This window comes from Musca autumnalis, unplaced genomic scaffold (assembly GCF_047663935.1).
Source record: "Musca autumnalis isolate F117 unplaced genomic scaffold, ASM4766393v1 scaffold_4, whole genome shotgun sequence".
Lineage (NCBI taxonomy): Eukaryota > Metazoa > Arthropoda > Insecta > Diptera > Muscidae > Musca > Musca autumnalis.
Window position 1 is genome coordinate 181,398,253 of NW_027411977.1, and position 24,722 is coordinate 181,422,974.

General features: G+C 34.2%; 1 protein-coding gene across 3 annotated transcripts in view; it reads right to left on the reverse strand.

Moving 5' to 3' along the window:
• Mob2 (MOB kinase activator 2) overlaps positions 1-21,523 on the reverse strand; it is a 189,344-nt gene extending 167,821 nt beyond the window's left edge. The window contains exons 1-2 of one of the 3 annotated variants that reach the window (XM_073982555.1): positions 21,174-21,211; positions 20,571-20,836 (exon numbers count right to left, since the gene is read on the reverse strand). The gene's annotated coding sequence lies outside the window, so the exon portion shown is untranslated. Of the gene's footprint in view, positions 1-20,570 lie in introns of all 3 variants that reach the window. The other 2 variants (XM_073982554.1, XM_073982553.1) reach the window with 2 other exon arrangements.
• Positions 21,524-24,722: the final 3,199 nt, after the last annotated feature.

Consider the following 24,722-nt stretch of genomic DNA (forward strand, 5'->3'; position numbering starts at 1 on the left):
CTCATATACACCAAAAAATTTTAATTTGTGTAAAAAAGCTGTAATTGATATGGGAATTGGTATGGAAAAACACACATTTTTACCTATGTAATTTCAATAAATTTAAAAAAGTGTTAAACGGACGGAACGGGACGGGAACAAAAGTATATATGGGCTAAAAGAGGAGACTTTCGGGCATATTTCTGTGGAAACAGAACACTGTTCCATGTTGTTCCACAAAAGTTCTAGTCCACTAAATTTGGATTTTCATATAATTTAGTACCTGAGGAAAAATAAAATAGCGCATTTTGTGTAAACACCACGGTAATTTGTTTAATTTATTTTTAAAGGCCACAATCTTACCTACCTAACAAAAAAACAGCGAACGCAATTTATGTTATAGTTTCCGAGAAATAGCTATTTCTTTCTCCAGAAGTTTTCAAAAATTACGTATTTCTCAAAAATTGGAAAAATGTTCGTCTTTAGGGGCACCCAACGCCCGCACCTTCCAATATTTTGACCTAATTTTTTGGTTTCCTTAGTTTCAATATGTTTACTATCGAATCCCATATAGAAATTAAATATCTGTTACAAAACAAAATTTTGATTTTTGGCCAGGAAAATCGATTCCTGAACCATTGTGCGTCGGATCCTGTCGTCGATGACATATTTGATAGGTTAAATGTCTCCATAGCTGGCTTAGTGCAGTTTTTCCATCTCAGGAATATGAAAATATCCGCCGCTCAATCAACTGCCACACTGTTCGTTCGCCGCGTGGACAACTCAAATGAGGCTCCCCCACAACTTTGGGGACACCCTGTCTAAGTCGTCCGCGAAAGACCTAGCTATTTGGCATAAGATCAGAAGTAGGAACCAGGTTCTCAAGTCTCTGGCCGGCAGCACTTGGGGTGCTGGGGGCCTCCTCGGAACATATTGGTCGATGGTGTCCTGATTCCGATCACTAACTACCCCCAGAATTAAGGGTATGGCGTTCAATTGTATGTTTAAGTCAGTAGCAGCACTAGGGACAAGATTCTCGCTGGCCGGCTGCACTTGGGATGCAGAAAAAGAAAACTTGTTTATCTTTTAAAAAGCAATGGACCAGTCTGAGGTGTGTTATGCGGCGCCACGCAGTATTCAAACCTGCCAGAATGCCGCCCTGAGGACTGCAACGGGCTGCCAACTCATGAAAATATGAAAATTTCAAACATTAAATCCACTGCCTCTGAAATGAAGCGCCCCCTCAACATGTTGGTCGATGGTGTTCTGATTCCGACCACTAACTACCCAAAGATATTGGGTGTAAAGCTACCATAGATCCCGACTTTCGATATTTTCAAGTTTTTAAGCGGATCAGTTTTGACTGTCGATTTTTCGGAAATATCAATAAATGACAAATTGTCCAGCAACCACAAAATATTTTGCGGTTGCCTAATGACTGACAAAAATAAGCAGCCACACTATCAAGCAACCGATTTTTTGAGAAAAGCTGTCAGTCAAAACTGATAGTGTGTACCCCACTTTAGCCTCATTCTCAAACCGAAATGGCTGAAATTTGCTTTTTAATCTTCGTTAGGGGTATAAAAGATTCCTACAGAGAACGGTCGGTAAAGATCCATGATTTAATATAGCCCTCGTGTAACAGTGGGACGCAAAAAGCAAAGTTCACATTTTTATATTATTATCCCTTGAATAATTTCATATTATTTTCTATATTTATTTGAAAAAAAATATCTTTCCAAAATGGAATCGCAGCCTTTTTAGGCTTTGTTAGTGAAAGACAATAAAAACAGTATTCATTTCAAAAATGTCAGAAAGGTTCCAAAAGTTTTTTTTTTCAAGAAGTCATTTCAGTGTCCATAAAACCTCGTTATGTTTCCATTAAAGATAATTATTAAATTTAAATTATCATAATTACCGGCAATATAGACGCCTTATTTTACAGTTAAACATTAAACCTCGATTTTTATGTAAAAAAGAAACAAAAGAAAAATCACATAAAATTGTAGCAAGCCCCTCTAATCAGAAGCGTTAAAGCAGCAGTACGAAGCTGACCATAACAAAAACAAAAAAAATTAAACTAAACGGCAATAATGTTGATGATACATTGCTCATAATTTTGTCTTTGTTTCTTTTTTTTGTGATTTTTTGTTAATAACAAAAATGTTAAAAAAAATTAAAAGACATTTTTTTGTTGTGTAAACATTAATGTCAACATTTGTGTTTTGGTTTCGGTTTATGTGTGTTCTTTCGTTTTTTTTTTCTTTCCTAAATATATTTCCGTGTCTTTTTAACCTTCATCTTTTGGTGATTGCTATGAAAATGTTCTTAAAAATGAACATTAATAGTTTTAGTTTTTTTTTTCAGTGCTGTTTTGTTGTTGTTTGTTCTTTGTGTTATTTCATTATCAAGCTCATCATTATGATGACGACCATGCTGATGATGATGATGTCGATCATTTCTTCATCAAAAAATAGATATTTTTAGTTTTCAAATTGTGACGATATGTCTAGTCATCTGATCAGTAGCAGTGAGTGGCAAGCATCGTCAATATGAATGAATGACAACAGAAATGCGCGCGCTATGCTAAAGTCATTCCGCTCACTTAAGTGATTTACAGGCATGCAATACAGCCAGCCGCGCAGCCACAACCACTGACATTGATAATGTTATTGCCTAATGTGGCGGTTGGTGGCTTCCTCTTTTTTTATTTGTTGGCCATGCTGACAATAATAATGGTCCATTGATGAAAACATAAAGGTCTGAAGTGTACACCACCAAATCGTACAAAAAAAAATCTAATCATTTTATTTATGGCCAACATATGTTGGCTTGTAACTTAAAAAAAAAAAACAAAAAAAAATATTTTTGGATTGATCTTTGGTTCAAATAATTATTATTAAAAAATTGTTAGCCTCAGTGAAGGCGTGTAGAATGGGCTTGCCCGGTCCATAAGTATAAAATAACGTGAAATAACCCGATTTCTAAGTATGTCCTTCTATCCACAGAAAATAGAAAATATTACCAAAATATGTGTTGTATTAAATATCTTTAAAGTATTTGTTATCTTAACATTTTTCTTTATAGTAGTTGATAGGGACAGTAGGAATTTTCGCATTGCAATATAAGGTGCGAAGTGCAGCAATTCATTCAACATCATAATGCAATTCTTTATAAAATTGCAAATTACAACAAACAAATATGGAACTCGACAGTTTATAAAATTTGTCAAATTACAAGGGAAGTGAAGAATTTGTTCTTCTAACTTTTTGTGTTTATATAGTAGTAGATAGGGACAGTAGGAATTTCGGCTTAGCAATAGGAAAAGTGACAATTTTTATTTATTAAATTAAAAATTGCCCCAAACAAATATGTATTATTTGTAAAGTAATTCAGCTTAGTCTCATATTTGTTGTTTTCAAAATTAAAAACAACAAGTTTTAAAGTGGGGGAAGTTACAATTGACTTACTTTCGGAAAAGGCAGAGAAGACTAGTTTCGTCCAACGCCAGTTGGACTCATCAGTTCACTTAGTTTTTTGTACTGAAACAAAAAACTCTTCTCCAATACAAAGAACTAAGAGATCTGATGAGTGCAAGTGGCGTTGGACTTAACTAGTCTTCTCTGCCTTTCCCAAAAGTAAATCAATTTTAAAAATAGTTTTTAAATTTGAAAGCAACAAATATGAGATTAAGCTGACTTACTTTACATATAATAATTAAACACTTATCTCAACAAAACTGCCAAAGTGAACCTAAAAAAACAAACAAATATGCAATAGAAAAGTTTATACAATTGGTTAAATTACAAGTAAAGTGTTTGTTCTAACGTTTTTGGTTATGTAGTAGATAGGGACAGTAGGAATTTCGGCTTAACAATGAGAGAAGTGCCATTCAAAACTATAATAGCATTATTTATAAAATTACAACAAAAACATGGAACATGGAAATTTTATTAAGCTACAATAAGAAGTAAATATATTAACAACAAAAAAATAGCTAACCTTTTAACCACAATAGTAATAATATTACAAAAAGTGATATGAGAAAAAAGCAAACGATTCAAAACTTAATTACATTGTAATTTTATTACCAAAATTATTGATTACAGCCTTGCATCTCTGGACATTGGCGATAACAGTGACAGATGTTTAGTAGCAAAAATACAAAACTAATATCTACTTATGTTTCTTTGTCCTCATGATACAATTTTTTTCTTTTTGGAAAATCCTTCAATAAAAAATGAAAGCGTAAAGGTCAAACCAACAACAAATAGATACAAATACTAAAGCGCTGTCACAAAAAAGCCACCAAAAAATATGACAGACGCAGAGAAAAAAAAACCCACTACCCATCAATAAAGCCACAAAGTAATTGTTGAAAAAAATGGTTATAAAAACCAAAATATTATGGTCCACAAATACACATACACACATGAGTGATGGACAATGTATATGCGGGACGTACTGTGTATTATTGACCACACAAAAGCATAAAAAGTAATAAAAAATGCACATAAAAATCATGTGAAGAAAGAAAGATGAGGCAGACCTTCAATGTATGTAATTTCACCAGCTACAATTTTTGATGGCATTGTAAAAGTTCAAGGTAAAAGTCACAACAAAAATTTGCCTCCATTACAATCAAATCAGAAAAGAAAAAAATTGAAAGATTCGAAATTTGTTGAAAGTCTTCAATTAAAAGGTATTGAACAAGTTTATGAGGAGTTCTGCTACTAAATAATTAAAAAAAAATTGGGACATATTCTTCGTCCAAGGGTAATTTTAAATTACTAATTTATGAACGACATTCCTACTGTCACTATCTACCTTTATATTGGAAATCACAGCGATTTAAAGCACATTGTAAATAAATGCAAATTCACAATTGGTAGGGTTTAAAACAACAACAGCAGAAAAAGAAAATGCCCTTTGGTGAGAGTTTTATTCGATTTTAATAATAATTTAACTTTTAACGTCGTAAAGCTTAGAATTGAGATTCCTACTGTCCATATGTACTACTTAATAAAATTTTGCATTAAAACACAGTACATTCTTAAAACAAATTCAAACATCTTGAAAATTTATTTTGAGAAATTATTAATTTTTGTAATGTATTTTTTTACTAAGTAGTAGATGTGGACAGTAGAAATCTCATAGCATGGACAGTAGAAATCTTAATAGCATAGACCACCCTTAAAACGAAATTAAATTATTATTACAATAAAAATAACTTATATCAAAGGGTATATTCTTACTGTGTTATTGTTAAAAAATACTCTACTAAATACTAAGAAATCTAGGACCAATTCTTCTCGGAGTCATTTCCAGACGATATTCCTACTGTCACCATCTACTAAATTGGGAAACAAGGAGCTTTAAAATTTATGTATGAAAATTTGTTTTAAACATTATTTATAATTTTGTAATGCAATTTTTACAAAGTAGTCGATATGGACAGTAGGAATCTCAATATCATGGTTTATGACATAGATCATCCCACCTTATAAGTAAATTAAAACAAACAAAAATATTTTTTATTGTGTTGTTGTTGAAAAAATCTTCAATTGTATAATCAAAATTTCACTTAAAGTAACAAAATTTAAATTTTTCCAAAAATAAATACACCAATGACACATAAAATAAAGGAAACAGCTGACCAACCGTCAATGTGGAACAGCAGTTTGTGTGAGAAAAAATGTCTCCTCTTACCAAAAACAAAAAAACACACAAATTCCCTACAAACACACTCATTTATTTTTGCTTATATTGCCACCATGTTTTTGCAAAGGAAATGAAGCAGAAAAACTGTATCGCAATATTTTTTTTTACAAAAGAGGGTTACATCTTTGTGTTTATTTCAGCTTTAGTCCATATTTTGTTGTATTCAAGTATTTGAATAACAACAAAATGTTTTACAGTGGATATGAAATTGATTAGTTGCGGGCGGAGGGTCGGGAATACTATAGTTTCAGTTGTCACCAAACAACTTCATCAGTTCCCTTTTCCGCCGACTCTGTATCGATAAACAGGTCAATAAGCCCATCCAGCAAATTAAACAAAATGAGAAATTTGCTATATGGCCCTAAAACTGATTACCCTACAATTTGAGTCGAACTAAAGAATTTTATATCCACCACTGTTTTTATGTCGTCTTTGCATTGCAAAGAATACGAACATAGTGTGTTGCTTCAATAAGCGGGGGTAAAACAACGAGAAAGTTGTTGTTTTTGCATTACGCATTGATCAACAAGGCCGTGCTGATGCCTATTATTGTTGTTGGCGTTACCGCATATTTTGAGAAAAAGAAAGGACGTTTCCTTGTAACAAAAAAATATAATCAATTTTTAATGTATATTTTAATTGCAACAAAATAATAGAGTATGCCAATTAAAAAGCTCTAAACGATAGAATGAGTTCTCCACATCATTTTATTACTGGCTTTAGTTTTTCATGCATCATTAAAAATATATTGGCAATTTACTAGCAATTTAACTTTGTTGCCCACATAGCCATGAAAGAAAATTAGTAAAGTTTTTTTTTTCTTCAAGGAAACTTTAAGCATAAATAAATAGGAATTCAAATGCTTTACAAGGTTAAATATAAATAAATGAAGTAGCCAATTGCGGTTTGGAGGACAAAATACATATATGTATTTGTACATTTATTTATTTGTGGTTACTTCAATATTTAAAATAGACATTTGAAGCATTATAGAAGTAGTTGTATAATACATAGATTTTTTGGCGTTCAACATTAAAACCTCGGATTATGTTTCAGTATTACTTCAAAGAATAGTAAAGTTTTATTTTAAACATTTAGAAGATATTAAATGCATATTGAATTTTGTTTGTAGTAGGCTCGTGAATGAGCTCTATTGCCAAGTTCTAAAATTTTACATGTGCATCCCAGCTCGGGCGCCGATATTGCTGATTTGGACACTTAGGTGGGCGAATCCCCTAAAAATTTTAATATATGCGTCCATATATTCTGAGATCTTTGTCAAAATCGTGATGGTATTCGTTCATTAAAAAAATAATAATTGAAGGGTAACAAAAAATCAATCTCCTGTGGATAAGCCTTCACTTTTTCTTTTATTACCAGTTGACTTAAAGCTAACTGAACAAAAATACTAACAGTCGCGCTATCGAAATCTAGGGATTGTCATAGATGTACATCGATTACTTCAAAGCTATGTCCAAATATCTAAAGTTTATCTTCATTTTCATCTATACACGATTGTCAACATTTGTCATAAAAATTCATGCCGATTATATTCTGTTCATAATTCACACATATATAAATATTATTGGATCATGATGATCAAACTATGGTCATCCAAAAATACAATTCAAGGTTTGTCTTTAAAAACGAAACTTTTTTATGATAAATAAAAAAAATCCAATAACATAAAATTGCCTAATCATGGCAAGGCTTACAAAAAATGGTGTGTTATTTCTTGACTTGTCAAATTTAACACATCATTGAGGGGTACTTGAGAATGTTAACAAACTATTGTTTAAAACTTTCGCTATAAAATTTCGAAAAGCCTTTAAAAAAGTGAAGATTGCAAAAATAACATTTTCTTCATATGGTATAAAAATTTACATACATATAAAAAATTAAAAAAAAAAATAATTTTAATAAAAAGTATTGATAACTGCTTGTATATTCAACTTATTATAAATAAGAATCATGTTGAGTTAAAACGAGGAGTGGAAAATTTCCTATGGAACTACTCTTATTTTACGGTAATGTTATTTTGAGTTCTGGATTTCTGTTTGAAGAAGTGGGGTCTGGCCAGTTTTGTGTTTCGTCGAGTACTAGTCCTAGATTTAAATTTATTTTAATTTTGTTAAAACATGGGATACGACAATAATGTTACTACTCCGAAAACTACTTCTTACTATTCGACTTGGAAAGTTGTATTTGTTGTCCGCTAATCCGATTTCCTTAAGAAAGTTTCTCGCCAACAAGTTTTGTCACGGACTCATTTGACAATGTGGATGGAATAACTAACACTTCCATATTGGTATTATATATTGAAGTTCTGGGATTGATTTCTTTATCTAGTTTTCTTGGCAAAATTATTTTTTCTTGGACAGATCTTCAATTCCAATTTGATATTTTGTACATGTTAATTTCAATTTGTCCATTAACATTTGTGTCATTAAACAAATCGGAGAGCCGCTGTCTAACAAACATCTATAACTCATCCATTTATTATGGAGGTACTTTTTGAGCAAACTTTCTCTATGTAGCAGGGTGTTGTATTCGCCTTGACAACTTTTACAATTTAAAGTACTAGTGCATAGAGTTTTGTAATCCTCACTAGCTAAGCATCTGGATAAATAGCTGTTTTCCATCACAATATTAAATTTCTCAGTACATCTATTCAAGGCTGACCAATAGTACAACCAAGAGGACATTTTTCCTTTTGTGCGTATTGCCGTTTCGTATTTCCTTCATGGCGCTATTCTTTCACATTTTGTGATTGTGTTCTTGACAGATCCCCCATATCGAAATTAATACATCTGCTTTAAAAGTCAGTAGATACTACGGACTGCTCAAACTGGATCTTATCCAGGTTGCTCTGTAGCAAAATAATCTTTGATACAATTCTTCTGTTTCAGACCGTGTTGCTTCAAACGCTTGTACACTTTCTACTAAAAATGTATGAATGTGAATTGTATGTCACATACGAGACATCATCTAATATCGACCAGGGTACCTATTCTGTAACTTTTTAACAACTTCACTCATTGTTTATTTTACAACAATTTCATTTGTTTGTTTTGTAGTTGTTACAAAAACGAAAGAAATTTTAACAACTTTTCAATCGATAAAAGTTACAGAATAGGCCTACTGAAATATGTTGAATAATGCTCTTTCAATACATTTTAGTCGTCCAGTTCGCCAGTAACTGGAAAATTTGATATTTTTTCTACGATCCTCACCACTTACTTTTGCCTTTAACATACACAAGGTCTGTCTAATTTTAATACAGGAAGAATAATGCTTCCTTCATAAAAAAAACAAACATATGTTCATTTTTATAACTTGCGAATTTTTAAATATAAGGAAAAAAACATAAAAACTAATTTTACATAACTCATAACGCAACAAAAATTCTGACACGTTTCTACATTTAAGAAAAATTTTATTGCATATCCTCTGCTTAACCTTTTAAAACGTTTGAGCTATATTTTTAATCTTTGAAAATGACATTTATTGTCGAAGATGAAAATTGGAACAAAATCTTAAAGACATAAACATCTTATGAAAAAAAAAACAAAGCCAAACAAAACAAAAAATATACAAATCATCTCGCGTTTGTCGCCCTCTGTCACCAAAAAATATTCCACATAAAATTGTTGTTTTAGAATATTGACCGAAAGCAAAATATATTTGCCAAATATTTATGACATGACGTGTTAAAAAAGTAATATTTTTCGTTTTTTATCACGAAAATAATTATTTTTTTGGCACAAAATTGTGTTAATGTTTTCTTTTAAAATAACTTTTGTTTTGTTTTTTTGTTTTTTTTTTTTTTTTTTTTTTGTTGTTTAAAAGGAAATTCGGTTTATCGTTAAAAATCCTTAACCTTATGCCACCATTTAAGTTGTTTATCTTGTTTCCATTTTAAAAATAACTTTTTTTTATTCTGTATTCTTTTGAAATGAAATTCGTTAAAAATCCATAACCTCTCTTATAATCGAAATTTAAATGTTTATATTTTGTTTTGACTTCATTTTTTTATTCTGCAGATAACATAAAGTGCACTCACTTACGTTGTTTATACTTCATAAGAAGAAATGCATATAAAAACTATGGCCACAAACAAGTAACTCAACAAGGTCGCATAATCATAAAAACAAGAATTTAACGGTGCTTAACTCTTAAAAACAAACGTGATAAAAAGCAATGGATAAAATGGCAAACCATTATTTTGTTTTTAGTGAGTTCAGTTTACGTATCTATATAAATATTCTTTTGTATTTTTTGCGAAAAACAAACAAATTGCTGTCTCAATTTAGAGACAACTAATATAAATTAAAAATCCTACTACTACTAAACCATTATTAGATGTTATTTGAATAATTTCCGATTTAATTCCCTTTTAATTTATGTATAAAAATAAAATACAATTTAAAATCAAATTAATTCATTTATAATTTTTCTATTTGCAATTGAAATTATGTTGGTTCGAATTTAAATTTCTTTGTATTTATAATTAGATTTAAATTATTTTTAAATTTAATTTTCAAATTGAATTGTTTCATTTTTATCTTTATCTAATTTTTCTCCACTTTAATTAAACACAGTGATAATAATTATTTAAAATTATAACTGAGTAATTATAATTGAAAACTCGAATGTCCGAATATTCGTACAGAATTCTGTACAATTTCGGAAAAATTTCGTATGAAATTATATGTTTCCCGACTCCTTGTTCTATTCAAGTTCTACTTTTTGCTTTTACATACATATTTCGAATTTTTAAAAATAAATAACTATAACGTTATAATTAAACTCAACAATAAATTAATGCAAATAAAAATATTTTGCGGTTATAATAATAATACAAATCAAAAGCATTGACTTTTTCGCGACTTCTTTCGACTCTTATTTCTTAATCATTTACATGCTCAAAATTTACTCCACTATTGTATTGATTATCATTATTTAGTTATTATTATGAACAAATAATCGTTAATACTTTTCAAAACAAATTAACAGGTTTCAACAGTTTGTAGTGATAGCTATTGTTACCGATATACACACCTACAGATCCCTATAGATTTCAATCACTAGATCCCTATAGATCCTGATCAGCAGTTCTAATCAGCTGTTTCGATCACCTGTTCTTAATAACAACAAACAATAGCTTCGTTCCCGTACTTTTTAATTGTAAAGCTCGTAAAAGAGAGAACTGCAAAAAATTTGTTCTCACACACAAATTTTTTGAAATAGTTCGGGAACGGAAAAATGGAAAATACGTCAAAAAAACTGGAACAAATGTCAAAGTCGGCGTATCAGCCAATCAGACGGCGGCAACCATGTTACTATTTTTTTACTCGCCCAAATTTGTCGTGTAAAAAGTTTTTAAAGAGAGCGTCATTCAGCGCCATTTTTGTTTAAAGAGAAGTGAACATGTTACAACTTTTTTGTGTACGGGAACGGTTTTTCGAGTAAAATGTGTAAAAGTCGTAAAAATTGTAAAAACTTTTTAGTTCTGGAACACAGCTAATGTTTACATTTAAGGATGATAGAATATAAAAAACTGGGATTAAGAAAATATCGTTAGTCCCGGTCCACAATAGAGTGGTTTCATTGAAAAAAAAATTATGAAATTATGCGTTTATAGATCGAGTTCCATAGTAAAGTCATGAAGTTTCTGTAGTGGGGAATTCGATCTAAGAACGCCTAATTTCATGAAATTTTTTAATGAAATTCACTCTAGTGTGGACTGGGACTTAAGTATAGTATATAAGGACTGAAATTTGCCAAATAAAGTTAATTAAGTTGCTACTGTCGATTTGTTGGCAAATCTCTTTAGTGCAAATAAATAAAAAATTTGCATTGACGTTTTAAGAGCCTGCAATAATATTCATTGCTAGTGGCTTTATTAAAGAGCCGGTTTCTTCGGCAAAACTGACCATGTGGCTACTATAAGGGCTTAAGGAAGGTAGGACGGTTAATTCCGAGTGGAACACTACAATTTGTTTGCCTGAAGTCTCCTGAGAAATTGGAAAAACGAACAAGAGAAGACGAATCATTCTGCAATGATTCAAACCAGCGCCTTTTGACCGGAGAAAAGGTGGAATTGAAGGGTCATCCGCCGTACAGCTCTGACTTGGAACCCAATGACTTCATTTGATTCCCGTTACCTTTTGCATAAACGAATCGCAAAGTGGCTGCCAACAATGCTCACGAATTCCATCTTTAAGGCATAGAATCAAGACTGAGCTGTTGGCGTAGATCACCTCTTCGAGAGATAACACGGCAAACTTTTCCCGTAAAGAGCCCCGAGGTGTAAATAGGCTTTTTATACCCTCAGCATTTATGCTAACGAGGGTATATACACTTTCATACGGGCAAAATGTGCCTCATCGAAATAATGGTTTTAGACCCCAAGTATGTTTGGACGAAATGTGTTTCAGACAATTTGGAGTTGATTTAGCCATGATTTAGGGCAAGATAACACTTGGTAGGAGTGGCCGATTTGGTCCATGCTTTACACATCCTAATATATCTACCACATATAGATCAGGTTCGAATATGGACTATATTTGTCCACTCCTTCGGGTACCTCATACACAAAATTTTGGATAGTCCATATTTATATTAGGCAATTTTTCTTGCGACAATTGTCAGTTTCCTGGAGAGAGAGGTGAGGCATATGGTAACCCTTTGCCTCTCAACACCCTCTCTCACCCACAAACTGACAATTGCCGCAAGGAAAATTGCCTAATGTAAATATGGACATAAATTCACTTTAAGACCTGCACTTGAATCACTTTGATTTTTTTCTTTTTTTTTTTTTTTTTTTTTTTGAAGCATCTTGCATTCGCAGTTTCATACTTCTCGAGAAAACAGTCCGAAAGGTGTAAAAAACCCCCTATGTCACCATATGTAGTGGCTTGCACCGAATACTGCGTTCGTCCACACTTTGGATATTTCATCGAATATTGGATGAAATTCGAAGGGGGTGCTTATAGGTGCACTCCTTCCGGTACCTCCCCAAAAAAATTTGGAAAATATTCGCATTATCTCACAAACGGAGCAACCGATTTGGTCCAAACTTTGGATATCGAAATATGTTCATGTTCAAATTTAGGCCTTATCGGTCCAATCCATATCGTACTATCCACACAAATGTTCAACAATTTTGTTTAGTAATGGTCCGTTCGAGAATCCATTTGATATTTTACCGGGGGTTTCCTAGTGACCCTGTTTACAGCGATATTATGTTTTTCGTAGGTTAGTATGGTAAAAAAGCTCTATCTATCGATATCCCCCTATCGAGCTTCAATCCAATCCATACTTTTGTCGGTTCATACGCCCAAAATTTTGAAAACCCCCAAAAAACATAAGCTTTTTTTGGGAAAAAGTATTTCAATCCACACATAATGATGGTATATCTCTGTCGGCAAAACCGACTGATACTTTTCTACTTGCTATAGTGAATTTTAATCATTTCAGAGCTTTGTTGATGCATATCTCGTTCCATTTTGGTAATCGTGTAGTTTCTACTTGCTTGTTGGAGCAAATAAAACAGAGTTTCTTTATTAATTTTCTCGTTGGAGTTATGCTTAATGATCAAAGTTTGTTTGCAAGTGAAAAAGAAAAGCCGAAGATTTGAACCCCCACAACCACCACATTATGTTAACGGTTTCGCTGTTAGTTATGCAGCTTTTCAGACATATCGGATGGGGGAGTGGCTTCGCTGTCATCGAACTTTGATTTCTCAAATGCAATATGTTTTTTTACAGAGACGAATATTTGTCCGTTCAATCGTTCATGACAAACGCTTTTTAGTATTGCCTAGTGATAGGTAATAGAAAGCAATAGTCGATTTTCAATTTTGGTCGAACACTAAAAATGCGATTTTTCGGTCTGGCCATTTTCAGTTGTCCTAAAACTCGACATTCGACTTTTTCATAACCTCAGCAAATCGATTATTCGTCGATTTTCGAGTTTTTTTTTTTTTTTTTTTTTTTTTTAACTGTACAACCGCCAAGTCAATTCCAATCTATAGCAAACTCGAATATCGATCACAAGATAATCGATTATGCGATTTTCCCTCCAGACAAAAGTCGACTATGATTTGTAGGATTTTGACTGCAGAAACTCGACGTACCTATCCCTAGTACAGCCTTTGGGAGTTATGAATTTGGCTTTAAACGCTAACACGTCGTGATAACATTCTTGATATGTTTTCGAGGACGGGCTCAGCTAGTAACACAGCTCGCTTACATTATTGCAACTCCATAACTCGCGCTTATATTGTCCGTATCTTCTTTCAGGTTCATAGCCCATTTGATTCCCTACTTTTCCACAAAAGCCCATAAAACCTGGCAATCCTAAAGCAAACTGTTCCAACCAATAATAATAGGGCCAGCTGTTGCAACCAAACAACATTTGACAATCTCTGCATTTTTCTTTTTTTCTTCTTCTACCCACTACAGACTGCTGCAGGAGTATTATTCTCAGTTTTAAATAGGTTCTCTCTCTTTTTCTGGTTGAGGTATTCAATCCTTTCCTTTACAATGGAAGCATTCGGGGCCGGGGTTGGTGGGTATAACCAACAACAAAAATAATATTAGACCAAAAAAGCTCTCTTCAATGACAGACAGCACCATCTGTTTTGCAAAATGCATGGCAAGATAACTGCAAACGGTCGGCCAGCTATCTCTTGTTCTTCTTTTTCGTTATTGTCATCATTCTGGTTTTTCGTTGTTGTTGATTTTTCTTGTGAGAGAGCAAAAACAACATTATGGCCAATGATGTGGATGTTGTTTGAGTAAGTCAGTCTGTTTGTATGTATGGTTGTATATGTATGTAGCTATGCAAGTGTTTATAATTGCTCTGCTGAGACTGTGTCATATTGTTGTTGCTAAGTCCTATGCACGTAAGTATGATAGAATAGTTGTTGTTGCAGTATATAAAGTAAAAAAAGAACGAAACAAAAACAAAATAACAAACAACAACAAACTTTTGCAGTGGGAATGAAGTCATGGAAAAATTATTGCAAGGCAAGTAAGCGTGTCAGCAAAAATACTCGCACACATACTTACACAACAAACTTGCATTAAAACAAACCTAAAAAAATCCAAAAAAAAAAACAACAACAACAATGTAATAAAACGTAAACTTCTCGCCAAGCAAAACAACAACAAAAAATACGACGTAGAGAATGTGAGAGCTGCTGTTGCAGGCCCGCATAAACTACTAACCATGGCAACACATCACCGCCACTATTTGATGATGCAGCACAAACAATAAGAACAACAACAGCAACTGTAACGACAGCAACAATATCAGCACAAACATCTAATATTTGAACACAAAATAAAAGTGTGCTACATTTGAGACGACGGGCAACACCGCTACCAATTTTTTGTTGTTGCTCTTTATTTTTTTGTCGTTATTTGCAACGTTGTTTGTTAGTATTGCTGCCGTCAGTCACTCTTCAAAGTTAGTTTTAAAGTTTTTTTTTGTGTTTGGTGTAGTTGTTGTTATTGCTTTTGAAAAGTAATTCTAACAAATGTAGAAAAATAAAGATAGAGAAGCAGCAGCAGCAGCAGCAGCAGCAAAAAAGTAGAGCTCAAATAAAAACTGCAATGATATGCAGTTAGTGAGCAGCAGCAATATGTTGCGCTTGGTTGATTCAAAGGTAACAATAACCACTACCAACAACAACAATAACGACGAAATGCAACTGTGTAACTGTTTGGCACAGTGTTGCGAAAGTAATGCAACTATGCATCTTCTATTAATGTGGCGAAATATGGGTTCCCTGGTTTGATGGTCTTAAGAAATTTGTTTGATGATAATGGACGGTCTAAATTGATGCTCATTCTTACATTTCATGAAAAAAAAATATTTCTGTCCCATTGATATTTTGGGGACATTTCAGTAAAAAATATGTGGGCGCCATGACCTTTTTGGGGACATTTCAAAACTTTTTTGATTTGACTGGGATTTGAATCCACTAAAATCGCTTAATATTTTACCACTAATCGCATCACGTAGCCTGGTGGGCGGCCAGGGGAGGGGGCACGGTTGAATATTTAAATTCTTTAATTGAAAGGGAGTTGATTCCAGTGTAATCATTAGTGAGGTCACAGTTAACATCGATATTGACCGTCAACAAATACCACACCAATTTAATAATGTTTATGAATGTGTGTGAGTCCCTTTAACTAATTAGAACAAAAATATGCAAATCCAACGAAATTTTTGGGGACATTTCAGAACTTTAATGGATTCGGATTCCTTTCTGTGATTTATATTGAATTTATTTGGTTATAATCGCTTAAAATCTACACGATTTTCAGGCCGGGTGGAACAAACTTCTGCCAAAAAACCGTCAATAAGTACATACTAAATGCAATCAAAGGTATGGCTACCCAGCAAACCAATCGTACCGACACGTAACGAAATCGGAACAAAATTCGGACGATACGTCCGATATCTGATCCGAAATCGTAACGATATCTTAACGAAAGTTGTATGAAGTGGTTGACAAAATTTCGGAACGAAATGTCGGAGCGTCATCGGATCGATTTCGGTCAGATTTCGTAACGAAATCTGAAGAAAATGCTTGGGAAATTCGGAACGGATATTTCTTTCCGACATTCGTTCCCAAATCGGAACGAAATCTGTACTATTTCCTCTCCGAAAAATCGTTTAGAAATCGGAACGAAATCTGAACGACTTTGCCTCCGAAATTGTTCAGATGTGTCGGATATCAGACATTTGGTTTGCTGGGTAACTTCCGAAACGCCAGTTTCTTTGTATTCGTGCATGAAACTAGGGGTTCTTAGATCGAATTCCCCACTACTGCAATTTCATACAATTACTCTAGAGTGGGGACTCGATCTAAGAACCCCTAGTTTCATGCCCGAATACAAAGCAACTGACTTTTCGGAAGTCAGCCTCTGTGTGCGCATGCATTTTTTGGGGACGCCTTAGTACCTTATTGTGAACTCTTTACAATGCTGTATGTATTAGACTTGGGATATCAGCCTTAGACCACATTTTGTTTGTAAGCCAAATTTCGGAGAATAAAACCGTGAACATCAGATTGACACACCCCACATATTCGTCCACAAAGCCTCTTCACTGCAAACTTGGCATGACTATGCAAGACTCCAATAATTGATACACAATCAGTCATCAGGAAAGAATCTCTCCCAGGCTTTCAATACCAAATCAGGTTTCAGACAAGGTGACATCTTTGGCGCTACAACTTAAAAATCCTGGAAAAGGTCATATGAGATGTAGGGATAGGTAAGTCGACTTTCGATCAATCGATTAATCGACTTTTTGCAGTCAAAAATCTAAAAATCGTAGTCGACTTCTGTCTGGAGGGAAAATCGCATAATCGATTATCTTGTGATCGATTTTCGAGTTTGGCCATAGATGGTTGACTTAGAGGTTTTACACTTTTGGCGGTTTTGCAGTTTCAAAAGAAAACTCGAAAATCGGAGAATAGTCGATTATAATCGATATATGTATATAATTTTCTGCGGTTATGAAGAAGTCGAAAGGCGAGTATAAAGACAACTTTAATCATCGCCAGACCGAAAAATTGCATTTTTAGTTTTAGACCAAAATCGAAAAGTTGACAAATCGATTATTGCTTTCCATTACCTATCCCTAAGGAGATGCAATACTCAATTGAAGTAACTCATTTTACACAAAACAACACATTATGGGCTTCAACATTGAATCAACAATTGTGAGTGCTCTCCTATGAAGAGAAACTTCTTAAAATTGGTGTGACAGTAAACGAAGGTAAAACAAAGATGCTGTTATCAGAGTGCAACTGGAGTTTAAAAACCAGGGCAATCATGAATAAAAATGTCATGCGGAATTAGTTCCCTTTCACCAATTTCAATTTTTTTATTTCCATATTTATGTCCAAAAGGGAATATTTTTGTCGATTCGGCGAGAGTATTTTAGAATTAGGTGATTCTAGTAGTTTTCAACGTTTTAAAATATCGATTTTAAAAGAATTTCACTTTTTAACATTTTTCCGTGGGGAAAATTCTATGGGAAATATTCATAATTGCCCTGCAATAGTATTTTGAAGTAGCCTAAAACTTCGTGAGAAAAAAACTGATAAGTTATAATTAATCCTTGTATAGCCATATTTTAACAGGGCAGCAGGTCCCATGGAAGAGAAGTAAGAAAGAGATTCAATCACGTGGGCAAACAAATAACCTTTATTTTTTCCATAAGACTAGGACACCGGTAGGAAAGGTGCACGTGGTCGTTCCGGCTTCTTTCACATCTTTACAGAGCCTGCATTCCTCAATATTGTTGACCTTCCACTTGCCTATCGTAGATGTTATGCGGCAGAGAACAATAATGACCCCTACATCAATTCTGATCCCTGACTTGCTATGTGAGAGTGTTGACGCTGTGCCTTTTGAGAAGCCTGGTGATCCCTCTAACTGTCAACTCAGTAATTAAAACTCTAATGCTTTCAGAACCGCCTTGGGTATAAATACAACTTTAGTGTCTCTCCAACGAGTGGGAATATATGAGAGCTTATACAGCCAGGGCGAGACATACTTTGAAATTTTCCACCTTTCTATTGGAGAAAGCTATCAATTGCCCAGATGAATTTGAGTTTAGTGGTCAGCTTTCTGGAGATGCTTGTGTAACAACCGTTCTCTAACTGATCGTCCCACATATCCGATTTCCGTTCGTAGATTTCTCGGAAAGCGTTTGTCGAGCTGTATGTTTAAAGACTGTTCACTGTTGGTTGCCCAATTGTTGCCTTTATCTTGAATATATCCGATTGCAGCAGGTACACAATGAGAATCTTTGTGCTCTTCCAAGTTTCTTCTTATAAACCTTGGGACGTACCCTATAGGCCTCCGAGATCGGAAGTGATTTTTGTTGTCGTTGCCTTGGTGACTGGTTTTCTGCAAACACTTCATAGTTTGAAACTCGGCAGTCCTTTACTGTGGCTTCGATTTACCCTTATACCTTGGCAACGTCACAAATATGTCACAAAACTTGGCAATATTTGATTCCAAAGCATTTTTGATCGATAGGATTGGCTTAGACCTTAATTTATTTAATTCTTCAATTATTTCTATTTCGAGAGTTGAGCTATTAAGACCTAAGGTTTCTTCTACTCTATTTCAAATTAAACATCTTTGGAAGTATAGGGCCTTTAAAAAGTTTTTCCAATCTATTCCATAATTCGCAATTTTTTAATTTCTTTCCAGCTATTGCCGCTGCTCTCTACTTCTTTCATCAGGTTAGTTTTTGAAATGGTCAGTAACCGACCCTTTCAACAGTGCCCCTGAGAATTTCACTCAAGGTCTATGCGACATATCTCATCGTGTTCTTTTCGCAATGTATGACCAATCCATTGCCACTTCCTTCTTTTTATGATTATAGACATCGGTTTGGCCAAAAGATTTTTAAAATTGATTGTAAGATTCAATTTGTGAAGCTTTGTAATTTGTTGTTTAAGCCTGCAGTTGTTATCCATGATTCGCAACTATATAGTAGTACTGAGAGTGCCTTTGATTTGAATAAGTTGATTTTTGACTTCGTTAGAATAACCTTTGGGTTCCAGATGTCTCCTAATTGGAAGGTATGTACTCTTTGCTTTACCAATTCTAAATTCAATGTTAGTCTGTGCACTGTTTTGGTTTGGATCATGCTTCCCAGACAGCAGAATTTATTTACGAACTGTATTTGTTCGGAAGAGATACCTTGAAAGAGATACCTTGAAGTCTACCGAAGTTCCACACATCCACCCTTTTACACTATGTTTCACGGGTGATTATGTCCGATCATCAGGTATATTAGATGCTACTATTTTATTGGCCAAATTTAGAAATTATCATTTTTACCCAAATCATTGGATAAATTCACGAAATTTTATTTTCATCATCTAAATTGTTCGTATAGTCCGACTTGAGAACCCTATTTTAAGGTTCACACAACTACTATGGTAGGTTTTATTCCTACATAGTTCGTATTTGCCTTCTATATCAGAAGATTTGATCATAAATTGTGTATTTATTTGTCAAGCTTTAACAAAGTTGATGGTACCTTAGACGCTAAGAAGTCGGCACTATGGTAATTTTCTTGTCGGGGAACCAAGTTCAGATCCGTTAATACAACAAAATTGGCAACTTTCTGCACTAAGAACACTGTGCACAGTTCAAAAAAAAAAAATATGATGAATACATGACATGGATGGATGGTTGGCTGGTTGGATGCACGATTACGAGGTGGCAACACATGAAGACTTAAGCTAAACTTAATAAGAAGCGAATAAAAATCTATGACGTTATACATATGAAACGCAAAGAAAGGAATTCTCCGGTGTTGCTTCTCTTTTATTTTTTAGGTTGACTTGCTTGGTTGGGTGGTTTAGCACGCAAAAATTTCGTTATTATTTCGGAAAGAAATCATAATTGGGAAGTAAATTCTGTTGTTGGATGGATGAATGCATGCCGTGGTGGTTTTACGATTTACCACCGACACAGATTATATTTAGAAACTGTTAAGTTAACTGAATTTTAAGGAACCGTCATAAAATATAACACACAGACAACAATAATGAACTTAAATAAAAAACGAACAGCATCATTGAAGATGGTGATACAGATTACAAATTGAATAAATTCAAAAATTTTATGGTTTTAAATTTTACAACACACACACAACAAAGACTCATTATTGCAGCTTTTTTAAAGCTTCACTCTGCTTCTTAGAGGTTGGTTTTTGGTTTCGATATTCTTTTTTATTTGTCATACCAAGTGGTAGTCGCAACTATATTTTAATTAAAAAAAAAAGAAATAAAACAAAAACTTCAACACTTTAATTACCGCAATATTTATAATTTTAGTAAATCCGCTGAATATTTTCTTGTTTGGATTTATTTTTAAATTTGTATTTCCTTTAAATTTCTTATTCTTTGTTTGAATACAAAATTCACACACAATTTTTGTATTTTATTTTTTGCCACTCTTTATTCTTCGTTCTGTTTTATATTCTTCACACAATATAAATTGTAAATTTTCTGAATAGGTGATGGGTTAGCTGTTGTTTCACTGCAATTGGTTTTCAATTTCGGTGTTTCTTTTTTCAATTTCTTTATTTCAAAAAAATAACAACTTTCGTTTAACGAAATTTTCACAAAATCAAGTTAAAAAAAACAAAAACAATGTTTTCATTTTTTTATTTAAACAAAAAAATAAAATAAGAAATCAAAGCGAGAAAAAACTATCGCTTTTTGTTGTCTTCAATCATTGCGCGCACACACACGACACACGAGAAACAATCATCAAATCTCAAACAATTTGAAAACGTAGAGCAGAATAATAGTGCTGCACACACGTATACGTCACGTTACGTTACGATTCCGCGCGTACGAAACCCTGTATTTTCAAACCGTTATGACCCAAACATGCCAAAAGAAGATTTCATACTGAAGTGAAGTGACTGGATGGCAGCTGACTCTCGTCTCGTTCTGTTGTCTTTCTGTTTACGGATTTGCCTGTCGTTGTCGTTCGTTGTGTTGCTGCTACTGCTGCCGCTGTTCTGCTGACGTTAGTGTCCAATGCTCTCTGTCGACTGGTGGCATTGCTATTTTGGTTTGCCAGCCGAGCAGCACACCACAGTATTCAGTTGAGATACTTAGAGCCGGTGGTTGTGTGTTGTTGCCACAAAACAAAAACAAGTCAGCAAAAAAACCCTAATAGCAACAACTACAAGACCACTTTACAAAGGCAGAAAAATACACCGTCCAACAACAACAACAAAAATACATGAAGAAAGTAAACACCACTTCGATGCTGATGATGATGAAGACGACGAATTGACTCATAAGCATATTCACTCTTTTAAATGAACTCTCGGGAGATGAATTAAAATAAGAAAATAAACAAATAGTTGCCATATCGTGGAATTAACTCGAGTAATAATTGTTACCAAATGTTACTGATGTTGTCTGTTCTCAGAAAATTTTTCTTTACAAAGCCCTTTACTAACCCATTATTTTGACAAGGGTATGTCGCCCGAAATAAGTGGTTATTGTTGGCCACTAAAATAAGTAGTTAAATAATTAGTTACGACTTTTAATAACTACTTATTTATCGGTTAATTTAAGTGGCGAAAAAATAACAAACTATTTCGCGCGACATGTCCTTGTTAAAATAATGGGTTAGTAAGGGGCTGGATTAACACCAACAAACTAGGAAGATTGCAAGTCCAAAGTTGTTTTCTTCTCTATCACTTAGCGTAGCCTGGCTACCTATCGTAAGAGAGCGCTTGCATGACCAAGCCGTGAGGCTCGCCACCATAGATGGGCTTTCTTGCACGCCAGCGTTGCTATGTTTTGTTTCTCTTTTTCGTTGTTACAACATAAATAAACATTTACGGGTAATTTTGCAAATTTGTTTTTAATATAATAGTTTTTTGGACTTGTTAAGATACCGTCTGTGTTTAAAAAATATTAAAAAAGCAAACAAATTTGAACCAAACCCCCGTTCTAATTTTCCCTTAAATTTTATTTAAGAGAAATTTTGCCCATCTATGCTCGCCACATATTTAGCTCTCTGAGTCTCAAAGACACTGATGATACCCAGACCGTTATACATACGTATGTACAATGAGATGAGTCTTTCGAATCACTTATCGAATAGAAAAGATTGTTCTAATGACGCAGTAGGAAAAGCCCAAAATTCCAATGGAATAACCCAAAATGCAAATGAGATCTCATGACTAAAAATAAAAGATCGGGTCGATTGAAAATGTATATTTATTTCTGCTTAGCATTTTTTACTATACCAAGTGAAACAAGGAAACATTTCATGCGGTGGAGGGACTAAAACAACTTATCCAAGGAATATTATTTTTATTATTAGGCGAAGAAGTGATGAATTCTGCAGATTCCAGTCAATAGCATGTGAAATACGTCTCTTGGATATTACAAGATATCGTCAAAATATACAGCACATTTCTTAGGTAAGTTTGTAGGATGCGCAGCTGCCGTTTTTGAAGACAGATACTCCACTTGGTGACCAGCGGTTCATTGTGTTCATCCAAGGAGAAGAGAACGGAGAGGCTTAAAAAAGGCTTTCCCATTTGCCATCACGGGTTCTATGGAAGATAAGTAAGAGAGAGATGCAAATCTCATGGGCCTCAAACAGCCATTGTCTTTTATCCATTAGACTAGGGCACCGGCAGAGAAGTCTCTACTTTGCCAAGCTTTTAGTACTCAATTTTGGTGTCATTCCTTTCACTGGCTTGTCTTATAACCAGTAGGTTAGGTTAAGAAGAGAGGCGCCGCATGGGCACACACTTAAGCCAGACCAGTAGGCCTGTTGTGTGCTCTAGTGTGGAATCTGGAGAAGGTTGTGTTTAAAAGTTATAACATTAATTACGTAATTTTAGAAATTCTGTGCCCTAATTTGGTTGAATTGGGAGGCTGGACAATGACAGAGATAGTGTTGCAACATTTCGTCGTCCTCTTCGCCTGCCCTGCGTTCACTATTCTCTGCACAAACTATTTTGTATAAAGGCGCTTGTAGCTCCAAGTGTCCTGTAAGGATGAATGTCGATCTGGAAACGACATTTTTACTCATTAGTAGTCGGTCCTTTTTTCCTCATCTGGGTTTCCCCATAGAATTTTTGTGTATTTCCCTTTCTCTTCATAATTTCAGAGGGATGTGTGGTGGCAATTTTTTGTCCATACCTACAACTCTAGATGCACCGCTTTTAAAGTCTTAGAATTATATAGGCTTACTGTAGTTTTCTCACTGGTGTGTTTTGTCAAAGAGTTGCTATCTAGGTACCCCTAATCTCTGTATGTTCTGGTACTCATATAATGGTTACCGAACCATGATGGGAGTAGTGGTTAATTGGCTTTATACACCCCACCCAAGACAGTTTTTTATTTCAGTGCATCATTGTTTTATTATAGATTAAACTGTTGTTTCGCCGCCCGTTGGGATATTTGCGGAGGTTAGCTTTGTGTTATCTTTAAACCAGTTCAGACACTCTGTAATCGTTCGGACTTCCAACTGAAGCCATCAGCTGGAGGAAGATTCTTGTTTCCATTTTTGTATATAAAGGCAGTCCCGTTCTTCTCCTAGCACAGTCCCATCTGCAAAGCCGCAGCTTCCAGCGGGCATGTGTGCTAGGTTTCCATCAATCCCCATGTGTCTGTCCGGCATCGAAACTTCATATAGAACGACTTCACTTGTTTCAGGTATGCCGTCTGATAAAATTGGGGTTATTCAGAAATTAAATAAGTTCCCCGTGTGTTTGTATCACTTCGTCCTTTAAGTTGAAATGGCGGAAAGACATAATTCACAGGGAATTTTAGTTCAGAATAACCCGCCATATGATCTATTGACTCACCCGTTGTTACCCGTAGTACATTTTGGTGATATGTTTGGTGGCCTTATAGCTGCGATGGCTGCTTCATACCTTACCGGAATTTCTATTGGGTACACAAACAATATTGTCTCTAATGTCCTAGTTGCTGTAGTCCTAATAATCCGCGAACGCTTAAGTAACCCATTCTTTGGACTTTTTACAATATTTTCATATTGAATTTTTTGTCCATAACTGTCCCCTATACTACAGCTGTGTATGTTAGGATCGATCTAAATACGCTTCTGTATAACCAGTGTATAATTATCTTAGGATTATAACCCCATTTAGGGTTTATATCCACTTTACAGGTTGACCAACATTCATGAGCCCTACTTAGTCTTGCCTTAGTCTTTCTGTGGCCTCTATATTTTGAACTAAATACTCGTATACCTTTGGCCAGTGAGGGATTGCTTCTCAGAGACCCTCCATGCATGTACCTCGTTTATTAGATTACCTAAACATATTTTTATATAAAGGTTGGTGTATTTTCTATGTTAAGAGTTATCAGGTTATCAAGTAATCTTAAAGGGCTTTTGTTGGTGTTAGTACTACCCCAAACAATGTGGTGAGTTAGCACCACTATCTACTAGAAATTC